Below are 15,024 nucleotides of genomic sequence, written 5' to 3'. Positions count from 1 at the left end.
ATCATCCTGAAAATTCCAAGCAACTTTGTTTCATCTGTTTTGGAAAAAATTAGCAAATAAATTATATTTTGTGTAATTTTGTATGTAGGCATGGGCTTATCAAAACTTTTGCTCTGAAAATTGTTTCCTTCTTTTCTGATGACATTCTTTCTACTTCCTTCTTGTTAAAATGACATTGGGACAAGGAGAAGAGCGTTTGCCGAAGTACAGAAAATGTTAATGATATCAAAGCAGGCTTTTAAATCAACTTTTCCCTTTTCTCTCTTTTAAGAGGGACTCATTCCTATCACTTTAAATAATGCATTTTTCTCTCAGATCTAGTAGTAGAACAGCTTTGAGTCACCCTTGGACCTGAAACAGAAGATGGTATTTACTGGAATAACTCCTCAATCTCAGACGTAGAGGACCAGGACTGGCTCTGGAGAGGTGGGTGTCTTAGGTTACCAAGTTGCTGACACGTGGTTCTCTTTATAGCCATTACAACAACAAATCCCCACAGTTTACTTGCAGAGGAAGCTCTGCTAACCCTCCCTTGCCTCTCATTTCCTTACATGCCCATGCCCCCCACCATGCTTGCGTGCTTCCTTTCGTGTCCTCGCATTGCCAGGCCTACACCTTGTTGGCATTTCCTTGCCATTCCTACCCAACCTTGCATTTCCTTACCATTCCTGACTATCCCTTCCTTTGCCTTCCTGATCCATCCGTGTCCTTTCCTTTCCCTTCCTACCACTCCAGTGCCTTGCATTGACTTGCTCACTGATTCCCCACCTTGACTTCCCTACCTCTTTTTGCATGGCCTTGCCGTGTGTTGTCTGTTCCTCTTACAACACTTACTGTGTGGACTACCCTCCTTTGCTTTGGCTTGCCATTCCTATCCAGCCCGGCATTTCCTTGTCATTCCTGACCATTCTTTCGCTTGGCCTTGCTTCCACACACCTTGCATTGCCTTACTGCTCCCTCTGTAGCCTTCTCTTGCCCTTTCTTCCTCCTACTGCCTTGCATTGACTTGCTCACCCATCCCCCAGCTTGAAATCCCTACCCATTTTTCCAGGTCTTGCCTTGCCTTTCCTTCTCCTTCTAGGACTTTCCTTGCCTAACCTACCTCTCCCCTGCCTTGCCTTGCAAAGCAAGTATTTTTATCTCTTCTTACGAAGAGATACAACATACTTAGCATCCAGTCAGCTCAGTGTTTCTCCTACATTGGCTGCAATGTGCTTCTGATCCTTCCCAAAAAACATGCCACTCTGTTGTGGTTTAGGAATGCTGTTCCCCAGTTTAAGTATTCCCACTGAACCCAAACCTCCAAACCATGTGCTCCTCACTCACTTCCCATCCCCCAGCCCCTTCATGCCGTGGTGGGGTGGAAAAGAGAACTGGAGGCACAAAAGGCAGAGATCATAGGTTGAGATAAGAGCAATTTACTGGAAACAGCAATGAGATAAGAAATGAACAGTAAGAGCAACAATATTAATAAAAGGGTGTACGAGAAAGGCAAATGATTCACATGGGACAAAAAGCCCTCATCATGTGTAAGGGGAAAATTAATAATGGAATAAGCATGCCTCAGCATTGTTTGGATTTTGTTCTGAACTTTGTTTAGAATCTGGTTTTGCTGATGTTGACGGAAAGCACTAGAAAAGCTGCTCATGTCTTGGCTGTGACAGCACATGACACCACATGCACAGAGAGAGGCTCTCTTGCTGGACAATCCCCTCAGGGGGAAGAGAAGGTCTCTGTCTCTGGGTGGATTTCTCTGGACAGCCCCTCAGGGGGGTGGGGAAAGCCTCTATCACTAAGAGGATTTCTCGAGGCTACTCTCCCCGAGGGCAGAGAGAACTCCTGCTGCTAAAGAGAAATTCTGTATCCCAGCGATTTTCCTTGGACTATCAGACCATGACAGGGGCTAGGCAGTATATAAGGAATTATGGACTGCATCACGTTGCCCAGCCTTCACTGTCCCAGCCCTTGCCTCTGCTCATTGCCATGTCCCTGCTGCCATCTTAGCCCTAGCCTGTATGCCATTGTCCTTGCTTCTGTCCTGGTGTCCCACCATCTGCCACTGTCCTGCCTGCTGCTGTGTCATTGTCCTGCCCTGCCCACTCACTGGCCTGTCCCATTGCTGCCAGCACTGCATCGCTACTGAATTGGACCAACAGGATCCATGGTGGTAACTCTCTCTCTCTTTTTTTCCTGCAGCTTTCTTTTTTCCTTCCTTTGCTTCTGCCTTTTCTATCTCCTCTGTTAGTGCCAATTTTCTTGTTAATATACTGTTCATAGATGTAATATTGACCTCATGTGCGTCTAATTTCACCCTAGGAATCTTTAGAATCCCCTCACAGTTCCTTCTTTGGAATGTGACACCATGCAGAAAAAACAATACCGAGCTGTGCTGCCACACTCCCCAACCCCGGTTTCCACTCCATTATCTCCACCCCCAGCAATGACACGCGGTGCTATGTAACAATGGGCCCTCCTGGCTACTGAAAAAATGAACCCTGTCCTGGCCTGAAGGCAATCCTAGGACTTATCTGGGCAAGGATGGCTTGTGCAGTCTTCGAGGAGAAGAGGAAACTCCCAAATCAAAACAGGGCCCACCTCCCTTCAAGGCCCAGGGGGCTCCAGCTGGTGTCCCATTTTCCAGGAGGGTATTTTGCACACTGCACTGGATATTAGGCACCCTCAAGAAAAAATATTTAATGACTGAGCATAAATAATGGAGTGTGAGACTTGTGCCCACATTTCCAAATTTTTTCCTTTGTCATTCTTCACTAGAAACAGTCTAGAATTTATGCTGGTTGAGTACCAGGACCATATAATACAGACATTCTATCTTTCTGTAAGTCACATAATCCTGAGGCTGTATTTTAACCACTGAACAAGTAGAGAGAAGAGAATCTTCTCCCCTTTTTCTCAGTACAAGAGCTGTATTTAGCTTCTTTTCAAATTTTGTGTGATAGCCAGCTCTGGAAATGTCTAATGACTAAATCAAGCCTTTTGTCAAGGCTAGTCTACTTCAACAAATCTTATCAGGCTTAACCCTCAGCTGAGTGCCAAGATACTTATCCATGTTAAAGAGAAGGCACGTTGTCATACATACAATCACAAATAAAGGAAACTTGGGGAGGGAATACCCTTAAGATATTTACAGATCTATGACACATACAAAGTTACTAGAGGGTGAATCGAGATCTTCATGGTCTTTAAGACATAAGCCTTTACTTTCAACCTTTGCTTTCCACTGAGTCTCATCATTGCAGCAAATGAGGCCATTAAGCTCTTTGGATAACAGGTAATGCATGTGGACTTTCAGCAGTTGAAGAGTAGCTGTGCCCAACATCACCTGGTTTTAATCTTCTTGTTTGGTGGGGGTTTAGGATTATTTCCAAAAAAAACATAACAGGACTTCACTGATGAAAGGGGAGCTTAAAGGCCAGTAGGTATCACCAGGACCACTTGATACTATTATTGGAACTGTTCCAAAATCCCTGGGACATTCATCTTGAACCAAGATTGGAGATTTCAGGGCACAGGAAATTGCCATATGAAAAATCAACTCTTCAGTCAGGCAAGGATTATTTTATAGTGAATACAAGATGTTTTTCAAAAGACAAATTTAAACACACTTTGACCTTTTAATTTATTTTCTCCATTATTTGAACTGGGGGTTTTTCTCTTTTCCTCTGTAATAGAAGATACAGAGAAAATAAAACGTGGATTATGTTTGTTGTCAAGGAATAAAAATAACTAAGTAGCTTAGGAATGATTACCCAAAAGTCTGCTCAAGCTATTCAGGCTCTATTAATGTCTTTGTTGCAAAGTAACGTAATTACCACCTTCTCCCTTGTTCTGGAACTCCTTATTTCAGCCAGGCCTATTTGATGATAAGTCTACACGGGAAGCCAGAGCACACTTTTGGAAGTGAAAGCAGAGTTAAACCTTGGATACCAAAACAAGGAAAGTCAGGGTGTTTCAGTCTATCCCAATATTTAGATACCTGGAGGTAAGATGGGTTTGTTTCTGATGCACAGCAAAGTTCAGCACCTTAACTGGCTTGTTTAAAATCCAGGTAGTGGACAGAGTCCTCTGTCTATATGGAGTCCACGTGTAAATCTACTAGCTTGCATTTTGCTAAGTAAATTTCATTAACTATTTAAACTGTTTACACTAGCAATGATTTTGGCTTGATTAGGAGTGCTCTTCCATTAGCAGGGCTGTGTACAGAGAGTCTGCTCAGCCTGACTGCTTCTATTTGCCGTATGAACCCACCCTGCTAAAAAAGGACTTCTGGTTCAAAAAGCAAACATTGAGTAAAAAAAAAAAATCATTTCCATGAGGGAATAATCACAAGATATATCTTAATTTTCCTTATATAAAACTGATCTTTTTAAAATTGAATGCTATGTCAACACACATGCATCCCTCAGTATGCAGCAATAATATTATACTAATAAAAGTAATTTCTCCCTGCTGAGGTCTCATGGAAATCAGTGTAGCCACGTAAGGGACAGGTTTGGCCTCTTAGGTCTTATCAAGCCAATGATCTAGGCAAATTCTGATATGGCAAAAGGAACTTAATGTCCAATTAAGAGCTCAGTAAGAATTAGAAAATTGAGTCATAATATAGCAGGTCTCTTATGGCTAGAAACACCATGTGTTCTTTCACCTCAGAACTACTATGGGAAGATCTCATAGAGACATATATTTGCATCATAGTGTCATTTTTCCATTCCTATTATTGCCACTACAAAACATGACCTTTGGGCAGTAATTAAATAACTTCCCTTCATTTCTCTCTTTCGCCTGTTTTCTTTTGCCTCTGAGCCTAAAGCATTTGCAGTTAGCTACACATGCCAGCAGAAAAGGTAAATCCTATTTCTCTTTCTATGCTTTTTATTTCGTTATAGTAGTGGAGAGGTGACAACAATCTAAAATATTCCTCAGGCTGCTTTTAAAGACAGTAACGACTTCCTGAAAAACATCTAGCAGCAATCATGCAAATTTGTGCATATTTTTATACCATTCATTCAGTACAGGCACAGGAAACTCTTTAAAAAGAGAAACCATAACAAGCAAAAGAAGGGAAGATGTTTGAAGACACATGACCATGAAAGAGAGGCTGCTTTAATGTGAAAGTTTCCACAAATGTACAAAATCTCCAGTGGGAAAGGTTGTCATATAAAGTCAAGGAGAAAGAAGCACAAGATCAAGCTGTCATCAGAAAAATAGTTATGAGCTCATGCCAGAAGTTATAGTTACAAAGTCAGAAAAATGAAGAAGGCAGCATTAAATTGGATTTTAAAAATGGGTAACAAGTTTTAGGCTATTAAAATGAGCAGACATGAGGTAGGCTGCCTGATATGTCTGATAGAAGCATTACTAAACCCTAAAAGTGAGAGAGACAATATTTAGCGAGATCATAAAAATGGGAATTATGTTAGTCAAGATGGAAAATTATTATTTCTGTAATATTTATTTTTTAAATTTGTGGACCATTAGAGCGATAAGTGCTGACGCATGACGACACCATGATTCATGCCTCAAAATTCTAGTGGATTCTTAGGTAAGCATTAAGGCTTTACAGTTCCATTAGATTTAGCAAAATCCTAATCAATTAGTACAACATCTAGACATTTGTCAGAATCATGAGAAGTGGTTTTGTTTTATTTTTAAAAAGACTTGAGCACAATAACCATACTACTGCTGTAATGTACTTCTTCCACGTTTTCTAATATATATTTCTCTAAAGCTGACTGCTAGATTTCATTCAAAATAATGTTATATTTCAGGTATTTTATCTGAGAATGCTATGCGATATGAAACATAATTTTAATATATCCTTTAAGTCATTATAATTTTACTTTACCTTTTCTTCATTTCAAAAGATCACATTTTGTTGCAGTGTACTGCAAATAGTTACCTGCTGAGCTGAATAATGTGAACAAGTGCTATTTAACCTTTGTTTTCATTTGTACTCTAAACAAGACTTTCATCTTCCTGGTGAGTTTAGAAATGATGACTAATACTTATTAGGAAATGGGATTTCTTCCAAGTTGCAGTGCTGCTGGACATTTCTTCTTGGCTTGGCATGCTACACTTCAAGTAATGCTCAATTACTGAATTGAATTAGTCCTTGATAAATCATACAAACTTGAAAGTAAACCAGCAACACATCCTGGAACAGCAATCCTACAGAATGTCAATTTTTGGAGAAAAAAAAGGAGACAAAGAGAAAAAGAAGAAAAGAAAAAAGATAAAAGAGACCTTCTCTCCCACACACTTTTATCCAGCCTTGTAAAATGACCATGAACTGAAATCCACCTCTTTGCTGTGATGCACCGAAGAGTTAGTAGTGTTAGTCATGTACTTCTCTTACGAAGACAGCTTGAACTGGGGTTTGTTCAGCCTGGAGAAAAGCTGGCTCTGGGAGGACTTTATAGTACCTTCCAGTACCTAAAGGGGTACAAGAGGGCTGGAGAGGAACTTTTTACAAAGACATTGAGTGATAGGACAAGTAGAGCAAGAGGGAATGGCTGGAGAAAGCAATGTAACAGTTGTCATTCCTTTGGAAGCCATTCTCCAAATCAATAATAGCCTTCCTGTGCAACACTTTTAGTCCATCTTCTCACTTAAACAACACTGACTACATTTTTAGGATGTGCAGAAATAAGTAATTGCTTCAGAAAATAAATTTTTTGCTTTTGTAACACAGCCCTGTCAACACAATATATGATTTACTTTATTGTTTGAGGGGAGAGGAAGCTATTGGTAAAATGTTTAAAAACAGTAGTTTGAATAACTCAAGTGGTCTAAAGAGACCTATTAGAGTGTACAGAAGACAAATTAAAACAGCATTTCAGATTTTGTTAAGATGGTCACTGAGGAGTTTAAAATACAACAGAATAGAGAAGGAGGAGGAACATTTGTGTTTGGAGGATCAAACAACACTCAAGTCTGCTATGTGTGGATATGAAAAATCAGAACAGCATTTGGTAGGGTGGCCTCATTCAGCTTTCACTTTTCTGGTGTAGTAACTTATTCTGAAGGTACTTTTAAATGGTTTTACATCTTTAATTTTCACAAACTTACGAAGGATTTCTAAAGAAATTACAATCTAAAAAATATAAAAAATGGAACAAAGTCTGTGACATGAAACTGCTATTGTAACATGACAAATGTACAGCATCAGTTTCAAGAATATTAGATCTTTAGATTTGCAAACTCTCAAATGAAACGGAAAATTTTATCTCACAAAAACTTATGGCCACATGTATGGGAGAAATTTTTATAACTAAAAATAATTTTTAAATAAAAAATTAAAACAATCAATTAGAAATTTCTAGATTTAGCACAAATAGGAAAAGTAACAATGTTATTTTACAGAAACATTTTTCTGTCTGACAAATAATTTTGTTACTATGCAAGCACTTTACATACTCAAAGTTTCTGCAGATGTGCAAACAATAGCCCAAGATGAAAGGCAACATCATACAGAATTTTTAGCCATCCTGGATATCAATGGAAATGTTCCAAATATTTTGACCACAGATCCTGTATTACAGCAGTGTCACTAGATTTAAAATTCCTACCTACATGTACATGCTTACATAATAACATACACACAGTTATCAGAATTATCACACAGAGAGTTATGAGGGGGACACTGACTTACCTACAAACTGGTTTTGGATCTAGTTTGTTGTCAGGTCTTTCTCTGTTAGCTGTTTGAAAGTGTTTTTCCTATATTTGTTTTGTTTTTATAAGTACATCACTAGGAAGAGCTTTAAAAAGTGCTTTTAAAGTATCAGAAAGTAAAATTACTCTCTTGACAGTATTGGCTCCCAGAACAGCATGATTTATTGTTATATTTTACCATCAGTTTGGTAGGTACTAAGATTACTGCCTTTTCTCCTTTCAGAAATACGTAGTAGAAGAATTAAGGCTTTTTAAATGCAGAAAAAAAATTAAAATAAAGTGACAAAAACATAAAGGGAAAATGTAGCTGTTAGTAGTCTTAACAGCAGCAAAAGGAGAAAAAAAGGCTGTCAGCATTTCTTGATGTCATATATTTCTAAGAACCCACTGGGCTAGAGGAAAGGCCATATCCACATTCATATCCACTGAGTGCCACCCTGCTGCTTCTTTACACCTTTGCCAAATAACCCTTCTCTGACCACAGCGAACAGTTTAAGCCCAGATAAATCAGTATTATATATGTTAACTGCAAATTTTCACATGTGCTCAGATTTTCTCCTGTATTATGCATACAGAGACAAGCTGGACTTCAACCCAGAGACAGATTTGCACTTGATTTTGGAGTGCCAGCCAGAGAGAATAGAAGTGCTTGGTTTACACCTTTTGCACTGGGCAAGTAACTCAAACTGCAGTCCAATGTTACTTGCCATTGCACATGACTTAAAGCATTACTTGCTTACAGTGTTTTCTACTGTGGCAGAAAAGCTACTTTTCCAGGACTCCTTGAGTTGCTAAACACTGGAAATCCCAGGAAAGCTGATGAATGGTTTCTTACTGGAAGAACAGGAAATGATAAAATGCTTCCCAAAATGAAGGTCTTCCATTCCATGAAACATGCTACAAACTTCATTAACAAATAAACCCAAGGAAAATAATGTTTCTCCGTCTCAGTTTCTCTCTCTGCCTTTCTCTTTTTTCACATACACTTTTTTTATCTCATCACATACATACATACTTAAATCTGATTTTAAGACAGTTTGTTCTAGTGATAATGTAAGCAGCACCATGCATCCATGGCAAGACAGACTATTTTCCCCTCTGAAGTGCAACTCCAGCTGAAATATTTGCACTGGCTGGTTCACAAAAAATTCTGACTTCCTTTTGTACGCAAAACTACTTAGTTTGATATAATACTTTTTTAACAGGAAAGATATTCTGAGTGTTTACTAAATGTTCACACACTAAATTCAGTGTAAATTTACCATTTCTGCATGAGTTCACAAAATATATTTATTCCTAGAAGCAACCAAAGATGTACTTGAACTGTTTCACTGTGTTTCACCTCAGGTCTGCAAACTCAAAAAAACAAAAAAAACCCAAAAAAACAAAAACAAAGATAAATTAAAAAAAAAATAAAACTCATGTAAAAAAATCACAAAAACATACATCAAAAAAAAAAGAAAAAGAAAAACCCAAACTCAAAACCCATGATTATTATATGATTAAAAAGACAAAAAACCCCATCAAAAACTTACTGTTCATCTTATTGTACACTTGACAACCAAATTAATCTATTCAGATTCCATTTCAGAAAGTTTTTCATTAACCATAGAAGCAGCATTTCCAGAGTACTATTTTACACACTGCTATCATCTTGCTTCCAGTATTATAATTCATAAAACAAAAGAAAAAGCTGCAGAGAATATTAATGCCTTTTTTCTTTACATTACTGCTGACATTGTGTATTAATAGGAAGCAAATTACAAAGAAAGAAAAAATAATAATTTTTGAAATGGAAATTATCCAAAGTATTCAAATCATTTATGTTTGGAGCCCTAAAAATAACTTACAGTGGAGCAAAAGGGCAGTTCAGTTGACTGATAAATATTCGGGGACAAAATCTATTTTTCAAAGCAGGTTACAAATATGAGGAATAATTAGGCAGTAGAGATCCTGTGGCTGAGCAAGGAAATCATAAGTCTAGAAAGCTTGAAAACAACATTATTTCAATTCCCCTTACAATAGGACTGTATGACTTATAAGTTTCCAGAAGTAAGATTAATAATCTCTTAGCTGTCAGGCTATAAATAACATGAAGGCATGGAGCTAAGGAAGAAGTAGCAGGCATGAAGGAGAGTGCAGAAGGGGTGCCAGACATGGAGAGGATGGATGGGTGGATGGATGGATGGATGGATGGATGGATGGATGGATGGATAGGTGGGTGGGTGGATTGCTAACTGGGGCTTCTCTCCTTCAGTCTAAACCTGCCTCCCTTCTAGGACCACTCACGCCTGAGGAAATGTTCTAGTGCTTGTGTACCTTACCTGGAGGAAGTTCTCCCATCTAAGGAATCTTAGCTCTTTCCATAAAAAGCAAAGGAAAAACAAACCCAGCCTCACAGATTTCTTACACAAGACACTGAATCAGAGAATGGATCAATGCTCAGGGCTGAGCAGTCACCTGTGCCTGCACAGAAGAACCCTGCCCTTACGTTTGCAATTACTTCGGTAGGAGAACATGATGTAACTAAATTTTAAAGTGCAAACCGTTGTTTTAGACTGTGTGAAAATGAGTTTTGGAGCAGAAAGAGTTTATGTTCTGAATATGAGATGTCAAATTGCATAACCTGAAACTTACTGTTAATTAAAATGGGTTCTGCTGTAGTTGCTATAACTACCTGGGTCATAACAAATAGCTTGTTATGCGATTTCCAATACATATCTGTTTACCAAGTTAAGAACTTAATGCAGTTTTATAACAGGTTCACTGATTCTGTACAAAAGCCTTGATTTACAGCAGTAGTGACATGAGGTAAGAGTTATAAACCTCTCCACAGTGTGGAGACTTATATAGGCAAAAGAAGCCTTAAGCTGCTTATATGATACCAGTTACAAAGACCATAACAAAAGGCTTCGTCGGTAAGATTATCTATATCATGCAGATAAACAACACAGCTGCCCCTTCTGCACACTAGCTTATTTTAAGGGCAGAGTTTAAGGAAAACGGAATCTTTAGATAGGATGCCCATTTTTAAATATGTTTTAAAACCCCTACCCAAAATGTCAACCAATCGGATCTGGGGAGCTATTTGTCCTCAGCAAATACTCAAGACTGCTCACTCTAAAAAGAGGTGTTCAGAAAAAGGGACATTAACTGAATGCCTTTTACATCAAGCTAAGAAGCTTGCTTTGTCTCGGTTTCCTTACTCAATTCATCCAGTTCAATTCCATTTACCACTATGCGCTGTGTTTGTACTAAGGAAAATCTTTGTCAGGTACAATAAAATAAGTTGGACTACAAATATATAATTAATCGGAGTCTTAAAAGGAATGAGGAGACCTGTTTAGCAAAATGAAAAGGTTATAAATTATTTGAAACTGGGGAGGCAAAACCAAGATGAGCCAACAGAGATTTGTAAAGAACAAATCATGTTAAAATTGGCTCATTTCCTTCAGCAACACGGTATCCAGCTATGTGGTTAGGGAGAAGAAATAAGCATCATGTACCTTTCCTTTAAAACATGACATTATTTCACATTACAATCTTATAAGCTAGGGAAACATGGTCTAGATTGAATTGCTATAAACTGGGTGCAAGAGTGGTTCGATAGTACCTCCCAGAAGACTTGCCAAATGTTCTCTGTCAAAATGGAAGCAAATATTAAAAGCCTCCCCACGGGGCTTCAGCTTTCATACAGATCTGTTCAATCTTTAATTAATGAAAGAAGAGAGGGCAGGCTTCTGTGTAGAATTAGAGAAAACATGAAGTCAGGAAGGACTGAAAATTGGGACTAGCAATCAAAGAGAACTCAAAAAAGTAGAGAAATGTTCCAGAAGCAGTTCGGGAGGGAGAATTACAAGTCGCTATACATAGGAACAACCAGCTGCAGATGTACCAAGCAGGGAGCAACCAAGTAGACAGCACTCATCCAGGAAAGGGCCCGAAGGTAATGTGGTTTTACATGCTCAAGCAAAATCGACAGTGTCATGTTTTCATGAGACAGGCAGATGTCACCATGGTATGCATAAACAGAAATTCATCCTGAAAAATAGATGAAGCAATCCTCCTGCTCTGCTGAGTGCTTGCAAGACCTCAGCAGGATACTGAGCCTGCCTCCAGCACTTGGTTTTGGTAAAAGGACAGACCAGCAGAGCTAACCCCAAAGGAAAGAAGGGGTGTGACGGGTGTGAAGAGGGAGACCTGCAGAGCACTTCTGAAACAACCAGGGTCTCTTCCTCTAGAGAAAGGGGGGTAGAAAGGAATACCAGGGGAAATAGTGCTATCTTTGCCCTCAGGTGGATAAAGTGCTTTACTGAAAGGAAAGGGAAAAATTTCTTCTCCATGCCTGTGCCAGTTAAGGAAAAAATTACAGGGTTGCCTCACTTGCCCATCTGCAGTCACTTTTTAAATAGTTAGGATAGTGAGCAATCAGTTTGGTCAAACTTCTGTCAAAAAATGACACTAATATAGTACTTCACCACTTTGATGAAAGACTGATTTCTGAAGGTCCCTCTCAGCCAGATGTTTTTAATACAGTATATAGACACATACTGCCTAAAGTTTGTCTGTAACATATATAATTCATTATTGAAAAATTAATTTTCAAATGATTGGATGACACCACCAATGCTTTGCAGTCAAATAGGACTGACTCATAACCTTTGCTTAAAACACAGACAAAAAGGGATATGAAAAAACTCTGTATTAGGAGTAGGTATTTATGCAAAATTACACTCATTATTCTTTTCATTTATTTACTAATTGTTAAAATAGTCTGGTAAAAAGACACTAAGAGTAGGCATAAGTATTAAGCTGGGTATTTAACCTCAAAGCGATACTGTGTAAACAGATGCATCGTAAATATTTAAAATTCTATGATTAAGCCTCACATTAATCCTTATTAACAGACTTTGAGTGCATAGAACAAGAATATTACCCATACTCCTTCCCTAAGAAATGTCCTGTTAGAAAGAATGTTGATAAGCCCAACCTCAGAAAAAAAAGTGTGTAATCTTTTTCTGCCTGTTTCTGCAGTGTGGGTCACTGGGTTACATGCTTGAAGCTGAACTGGAATTAGTTATTTTATTTATGAATACTGTGTGCATATCATTTCATTGCTATGAAACAGTGAAAGATGCAAAGTATTAAAGAGTTCTGTGTTCCAGATTTACAATAAGTATCTCAGGTGGATGGAGGGGAGTTCCCATAACAATCACCAGAGAGGTTTGCAGATGTGATTTTTCCATGCCTTTTTTAAAATATGCAAATGGAAACACAAATATTTTAAGGTTCTTAAACTTTATTCTGCCTGTATGTGAGAGAATTAACTGTTCATAAAATTCTTACATTTTACAAGATTCATTTTCCAGAAGGAATTCTGAATTATACAGTTTAGTGCATAAAGTTTTGTTGTTTTTTTTTTTTTTGACAAAGGCAATTATAGTGGTTAGCTGGTTAGTTCTCTTGAGTACATATGCCTCTAATGTTCATACAAGCTTATTTCAGATATTGAGAAACAGCATAGGGCCTCATGCTTATATTATTGCTGAGACATCAAAGCACCTTTTCGTCCCAGGCCTTGGAAAAAAAGTCCAGGTATAGTGGGTTGACCTTGGCTGGGTTACAAGTGCCACCAAGCCTATAATTCCCCTTCCCAGCAGGACAGAGGAGAGAAAATAAGATGGGAAATGACTAGTAAGGTGCGATAAGGCAGTTTACTAAAGGAAGAAAAAGAAAAGCAAATGCTTGTGAACACATAAGCAAAGGGGAAAAAAATTAATCTCCAGGTTGATGCAAGTACAGACCCACCATCAGTGAAAGAAGAGTATAAGCACTGTTATGAGAACTTGACCCCTACGAGTCAATGGGCCCTGGCAATATCCACACGAGGGTGTCGAGAGAGCTGGCAGATGTCATTGAGAGGCTGCTCTACATAATGGTTGAAAAGTCATGGATATCAGGGGATGCCCCAGAAGTCTGGAAGAAGGCTAATGTCACTGCCATCAAGAAGAAGGGCTTAAAGTAGGATCAAGGAAATTACAGAGCAAGGGAGTCCTCCAGGGGGCGAACACAAATCAGATGAAGCACATGATTGGAAAAAGCCAGCTTAGATTCACCCAGGGGCAAATCATCCTTGACAAACCTGATCACCTGTCTGACAAAGTAACCTGCTCAGCTGATGTGGGACTAGTCATGGACATTGTCTACCTGAATTTCTCCCAGACTTTCTCTATAGTGTTCTACAGCCCCCTCCTAGAGCAAATGATGTGTTATGGTCTAGACGAGTGGTCCATGCACTGGGTGGGAAACTCCTGGCAAGCAGCACCCACTGGGTTGTGGTAAATGGTTCCTTTCCAAACTGGCAACCTGTCACAAGTGGTCTATACTGGGTCCAACGCTGTTTGATATCTCCATAAGCAACCTGGAAGATGGGATAAGCTCACAAAGTTTGCTGAGGGTACCAAACCGAGTGAGAGTGTAGAGCTTCTTCTTTGGAAGGAAGAGCTACACCGCAGGAAGTCCTAGATAGACTGGGTTAAGGACCTTATGAAGTTCAACAAGGACAAGTGTAGTCTTACAACTGGGAAAATATAACCCAGGAGAGCAACAGGCTGGGATATACCAAGCTGGGGAACAGCTCTATGGAAAGGTTCTTTGTTAGTCCTGGTGGGAAAACTCATTGCGAGTGAATGATGTGCTGCAGTGGCAAAAAAAAGGATCCAAGAAGCTGTTGGGTTTTATCAAAAAAACATCACTACCAGAGATAAAGAAGTCGTTGTCCCACTCTACTCAGGGCTTTACAGGCCATACCTGAAATACTGTGTTTAGCTTTGGTCCATGCTGTATGAAAAAAGGCTGATGAAAATCCAGGGAAGGGTGTCAGAAATGAGTATTTTAAGGTCCCTTAAAGACTCACTGACAGAGTTATCAACAAAACCAGATTTTATATGAGAGCAACAGGACCGGGAAGTCTGCCATGTGAAGAAAGGTTGTGAGAGCTGGGTTTTTTCAGCCTTGAGAAAAGAAGGCTTGGGGAAGACCTTATCATCACCTTCCAGTATTTAAAAGCTGTGTACAAAGAAGATGGAGAATACCTCTTTCAAAGAGTTGATTAGCCACTGGAATAATCTCAGGGAAGCGGTGGATTCCCCAGTATTGGATACCTTTAAGATTCATCTGGACAGGGTGCTGGGCCAGCCTATCTAGACCACGTTTTTTCCAAGAAAGTTTGGACCAAGTGATCCTTCTCTTCCAACCTGTTAATCTATGATTCTATGATTTTCCTGCTTCCTCTGGTAAGTGCAAAAAAAAAAAAAAAAAAAAAAAAAAAAA

At 38.9% G+C, this 15,024-nt stretch overlaps 1 long non-coding RNA gene across 1 annotated transcript in view; it reads left to right on the top strand.

Annotated features, from left to right (window-relative positions):
- Positions 1-9,794: 9,794 nt before the first annotated feature.
- LOC121674335 overlaps positions 9,795-15,024 on the top strand; it is a 13,931-nt gene continuing 8,701 nt past the window's right edge. The window contains exon 1 of the long non-coding RNA XR_006019555.1: positions 9,795-14,987. This is a non-coding gene — a long non-coding RNA (uncharacterized LOC121674335). The remainder of the gene's footprint in view (positions 14,988-15,024) is intronic.

The sequence above is a fragment of the Corvus kubaryi genome, unplaced genomic scaffold (genome assembly GCF_017639235.1).
Source record: "Corvus kubaryi isolate FWS band 111438036 unplaced genomic scaffold, C.kubaryi_AGA036_p1.0 67, whole genome shotgun sequence".
NCBI classification, from domain to species: domain Eukaryota; kingdom Metazoa; phylum Chordata; class Aves; order Passeriformes; family Corvidae; genus Corvus; species Corvus kubaryi.
The sequence above is the reverse complement of the archived record's forward strand: the minus strand, read 5'-3'. Positions and strand labels throughout refer to the sequence as shown.